This window comes from Mesoplodon mirus, assembly GCF_964341445.2.
Source record: "Mesoplodon mirus genome assembly, chromosome: 14".
Lineage (NCBI taxonomy): Eukaryota > Metazoa > Chordata > Mammalia > Artiodactyla > Ziphiidae > Mesoplodon > Mesoplodon mirus.
This window is the reverse complement of record NC_138990.1, coordinates 11,678,332-11,684,331: the sequence shown is the minus strand read 5'-3', so window position 1 is coordinate 11,684,331 and position 6,000 is coordinate 11,678,332.

The window sequence follows — 6,000 nt, the reverse complement described above, 5'->3', positions numbered from 1 at the left end:
TTACAATGTCCACTATTCAGAATTTGACCCCTTCTCCCCCGGGTAAGCTTCCCCACTCCCTAGAGCAATCTCCTGTGACCCCTGGGGACCTGTATATAGGTGTCCAGGGAAGATCATCTGCCTGAAGAGGTCATGGAGTTGCTTCGGGAAGGCAGGAGTTCCAGCCCAACCCAGCCCAGCCTGCACTTCCCGCCATGAGAAAGCTCTGTGTACCCCGGGGAACAGGCAAAGATAAAGGTTAGGTGAACAGAGGTACCTTACCGTCAAGGTACTCATGTTGACCGCCAAAAACAGTCCTCTGGCCACTCAGTAATGCAGCTCGAACTGCTTTTGGCATTTCACTGGTTAAGCAGCCCAAGCTGGTCTACCAGAATCAGTCACTTTAGGTGAGATAGTTTGAAGAAACAGCAGAAACTGCAAAATATGGAGCCTTGCACACAGCAATTTCAGGTCCATGCTCAAGGAAACGCCAAGATGGATTCATACAGCATTTACTGTTATATGACATCTAGGGCTGAGAGTCTAATAACCAGTGACCACTGGCACCTCCAGGGAAGTCCCTTTAGGCCAAGCATAATCAGTACAGTGGGGCTCAAGATTCAATGGACACATGTGCCAAACACCCCAAAGGGACAATGAAAGCCCCTCAAGTTCCAGTGGTGCTTGTCTTGGCTTTCTCATGAATCTTGGCAATAGCTTGTCTAAAATGGAAGGGAGGAGCAGCTCTGAGATGGAGGCCTGAAAGAGACAAATCTCTTGGGGCCAGGCTAGTTGACAGAGCAACCTCTCCCCTAGGGTCCCACTCGGCAAGGGCCGCCGGAAACCCCAGCCTGCCAGCCAGCCTGTGTGCTGGGCTTGCGTGCCCCCTGCTGGCTGCCATGAAGAGAGAACATCCAGCGGTGGTAGGAGGACCACTCACTAAAGCCTGGAGCTTAATGAAAGAGACCCAGTGTCTAAAACGCGGTTGTTTGACTGCATCACATCCATCTTTATGTACGTATTATCTTTGTAAGAATATCTGGCATCGCCCCTGAATATACTCACCATTTTTTTTAGTAATATTGTTTGGGTTCTTTAGAAAATACAAAAAAAAACCATGAAAGTAAAAGTCATATATAATTCCATCAGCAAAATAACTATTAATTTTAACATCATTTAATATGCACAATTTTCATCTAGTGGAGATCATGCTCCATCTCCTGTCAGATGCATTTCCTGCCCTTGGCTTCATTGCCGACTGACTTTGGCTGGTTGGCTGATGGGAGGCACTGGCAAAAGCTTAGAGAGTGGGAATTAGGGTTAAAGCAAGGCCTTAGTCCCTCTCTGCTTCGGGGAGGAATTTTCCAGCAGTGGCTACATCTCCTCTGTGGTCCTAGCTTCTACCAAGCGCCCAGTTTCCGGGTTCTGGTAACACCACGTCCTCCAGCCCTGGGAGTGCAGTGGCCTGTGGCTGTCACTCATCTCTGAGTTGCTTTAACATAAGGATTGATTCTCTGCCCTTTCATCTCCTGTGAAGCATTTCCCATAATGAGTTCCCTTTGTTTGAAATGCCTAGAGTGGTTTACTTTTCTGACTAGGTCATGACTGACATATGTCACTCACATCTATAATTTTTGGTTAATTTATCCCTCAATATTATTCTATAAAGTTTTTCTGGTATCTTTCGTTCTTTACAAAACTTTCTTAATGGCTGCATAATATCTCATGACATCACACCTTAACTCATTTGTGTCATTCAAATTTCTAATGTTTGCTAGATTATAACATTGGTATGAACATCTCTGTAAATTTCTATTTACATTTATAAGTATTTGATCAGACTAGATTCCTGGATGCGACTAAAAAGGATTGATTCATTTGAAGATTCTTGGTAAATATTGCCCCAAAATCCCCAGAAAGATTAGACCAGTTTTCAATTCTACCAGAGGTCTAAAGAGAGCTTGTCTCACCTTGCCCTCTGCAACACTGATTACCTTATTTGCTAATTTTATAAGTAAAAAAAAAAAGGCATCTGGTGGTTATTGTTTTATCTTAGATGTGTTTTGTTTTTGTTGTTAGTGAGGTAGAACTTTTTAAATTTATTTTATTTATTTTTGGCTGCATTGCATCTTCGTTGCTGTGTGCAGGCTTTCCCTAGTTGTGGCGAGCGGGGGCTACTCTTCATTGTAGTGTGAGGGCCTCTCACTGTGGTGGCTTCTTTTGTTGTGGAGCACAGGCTCTAGGTGTGTGGGCTTCAGTAGTTGTGGCATGCGGGCTCAGTAGTTGTGGCTCACGGGCTCTAGAGCACAGGCTCAGCAGTTGGGGTGCACGGGCTTAGTTGCTCTGCGGCATGTGGGATCTTCCAGGACTAGGGCTCAAACCCATGTTCCCTGCATTGGCAGGTGGATTCTTAACTACTGCACCACCAGGGAAGCCCCAGTGAGATAGAACTTTTTTGGGTGTTTATTAGCCATGTGCTTTTCCTCTTTGGTAAATTATCTATTTTACTATTTTACTGTACAGTCCTTACTGATTCTCTTATTGATTGGGGTATCAGGCAGAGTTTTTAGATATAAACAACAGAAGTTGGTTCTGTCTAAATTAGGCAGAAATGGGATTTATTTAAAGAGTATAACACAGCTCCAAAACGGATGGGAAGACTGGAAAATTAGGTTTAGAAAATAGAACCAAGGGTACCTGACACACTGGAAATATGGCCAAGATCTAACCCTAAAATGGTCTGAATAAGATGCTATATTGTTTTTGTTACCCTGAATGTCATTCCTGGCCTTACTGCCGCCCACCACTGAATTCTGGATGCCACCAGCAGAAGAACATTGGGTCTATTTCTCCACCTCTGTGAATCTGGGCTGGCATTTTGACTTGCTTTGAGCAATATAAGTGAGAGAGACATTGTACAATGTCTGAGAAAGCCTTCCAGCTTCCACAAAAACACTCCTTCCTGGAATCCAGCCACCATGCTGTTAGGAAGCCCAAGATGGCCCAGGGAGAGTGAGAGGCCCAGGCAGCTCCTAGACATTCCAGCCTCTGTCAAGTTTCCCCAGCTGAAGCCACATACAACAGCAATGGGCCATCCCCAGCAAGCTCTGCTCAATTTGCAGGACTGTGAGCAAATGAATGGTGGTGGTGGTTTTAAGCTACTACACTTTGAGGTGGTTTACTATGCAATAGATAGCTGGGACACTGCCTTAAGGGTCAAGCCTTGGGCAGAGGCAGCCCACTGATCAAGCCTAAGTCCATGCCCTAACAGCCAGGGAGCAGGAAGAATGGACATTTCAGCTGTGGTAGAAAGGGCAAGACATGCCTCACATCAAGTTCCCACAGTGAGGAATTCCCCAGATATATATAGGGGGTTCAGATGCTGGAGAAGGGAAAAAAATAAATCTGTTAAACTCAGTACCTGCCTTTTATCTGCCTCTGCATATCTGCCTTTTATATATTGATCTCCCTCTACAGACATTGATGATTGTGTCTCCTTCCCAAGAATCCTATTTCTTACTTCCACTTTATATCTCATCGTGTTTGAGGGGTTCCTAAACAATGGATCATTTTAATGGAAACACTTTGAAGGTAACTGGATTTAGGAAGTGCCAAAGTTTCTGCCCCCAGGGTAACTAGTGACGCTCAGAAAAAGTACCCACATGGTAGACCATTTCCTGGCATCTTGCACAACCCAGACTTGCTGTGTCCTGAAACTGTAAGGAAAACATTCTACCAGCCTTTAAAAAAAAAAAAAAAAGTCTTCAAATAAACTGGGAAGCCCTTCTGAACATTTTCTTTTTTTTTTTTTGCGGTACGCGGGCCTCTCACTGCTGTGGCCTCTCCCATTGCGGAGCACAGGCTCCGGACGCACAGGCTCAGCGGCCATGGCTCACGGGCCCAGCAGCTCCACGGCATGTGGGATCTTCCCGGACCGGGGCACGAACCCGTGTCCCCTGCATCGGCAGGCGGACTCTCAACCACTGCGCCACCAGGGAAGCCCCCTTCTGAACATTTTCTACAGACTCATCACTGATTTCTCCGGCCCAGACTCTGCCTTGTTCATCCCACCCTCCTCCCTGCCGCCAGCAATGACGGATCATACGTCTCCGCTGCCTAAGTCCCCCACTGTCAGGATGAAGACCATAGTCCATTGCTATGGCAAACATGGCCCTTCAGTAAGTGGTTCCTGCCTTCCCTTCTCTCAGCTCCTCCCCAAAGTCACCATCACTTGTCGCCTACACACAGCTCCTCGAGTTTACCCGTACCCAACAGGTCCTCACTAACCCTTGCCTTTGCACATTCTGTTCCCCCTCCGTGGAATGCTTCTTTCCACATCACTCTTCCCCCCACCACCACTGCCTACCTGGTGGTCTTTTACTCTTCCTTCAAGATTCAGCAGCTAGAACAACCACTTTAAAAAGTCATTAAAATATAAACAGTAAAAAAGAGAACAAAAAACAGAGGAATTAGAACAGTAGGCTTTATATTTTATTTAAATCGAAAGAAGGAAGTACAAACAGACAAGGAGATAACAAAAAACATATATTCACACAAAAACTTGTACATCACTGTTCATAGCAGCACTACTCATAAAAAGTGGAAACAACCCAAGTGTCTATCAACTGACGAATAAATAAAATGTGGCATATTCATACAACAGTATTCAGCAATAAAAAAGAATGAAGTATCGATACATGCTGTAAGAATGAACAAGAACTGAAAACGTTATGTTAAATAAGACACAATGAGATCATATATTGTATGACTCCATTTATATGAAATTACAGAAGAGGCAAATCTATAGAGACAAGAAGTGAATTCATGGGACTTCCCCGGTGGCGCAGTGGTTAAGAACCCGCCTGCTAATGCAGGGGACGTGGGTTCGAGCCCTGGTCCGGGAAGATTCCACATGCCGCGGAGCAACTAAGCCCGTGCACCACAACTACTGAGCCTGCGCTCTAGAACCCACGAGCCACAACTACTGAGCCGGCATGACACAACTACTGAAGCCCACACGCCTAGAGTCCGTGTTCTGCAATGGGAGAAGCCACCGCAATGAGAAGCCCACGCACCACAACGAAGAGTAGCCCCCACTCGCCGCAACTAGAAAGCCCACACGCAGCAACGAAGACCCAATGCAGCCAAAAATAAATAAATAAAATTTTTTGAAAAAAGAAGTGAATTGATGGTTGCCTGGGACTGGGGGTTGTGGGTGGGAGGCATTGAGGGGAAACGGAGTTACTGCTAATGGACAAGGGGTTTCTCTTTGGGTTGATGAAAATGTTCTAGAATTGTAGCGACAGCTACACAACTCTGTGACTATACTACAAACTGAACTGTACACTTTAAGTGGGTGAATTGTAGGGTATGTGAATTATATCTCAATAGAGCTGAAAAAAATTTTTTAAAGATACAACTAAATGACCACCTACCCTACGAGGCTTTCCCTGACTTTCCCAAGCAGAACACACACATATACTCACACATCTCGATAATCCTATATGGCACTTCATAGGGGCATCTAAAATTATTGTAACAATGTTTTCTTGCAGCAAATTCCAGAATAAAAGTTGGCAAGCCATTTTAAGAAAAATTTTATTATGGCAAATATCACACATTCAAAAGCAGAGAGCAGTGAACCCCATGTACCTATGACTCAGTTCACTGTTTCCCCATCCAATGCACCCCCTAATTATTTTCAGCAAGCTATTTTGCACATCCCAATGCTCTTCATTGTGAGGCCCAAGGAATCTACAAAATATAAGTCCACAGCAGTCTAATGAGAATAAAACATTCAAGTGCTTTATGTGCCAATAACTGCTCTAAGCACTTGGCATGAATTAATTCATTTGATCCTCAAAATTACCCTAAAAGGTAACATTTTTATAGCCATTTTACACTGAGGAAATCAAGGCTTATGAGTGAAATAACTTATCCAAAAGTTTGTAAGTGGAAGAATGGAATTCCAAACCAAGGTTATTATCTTTTTTTTTTTTTTTTTTTTGCGGTACGCGGGCC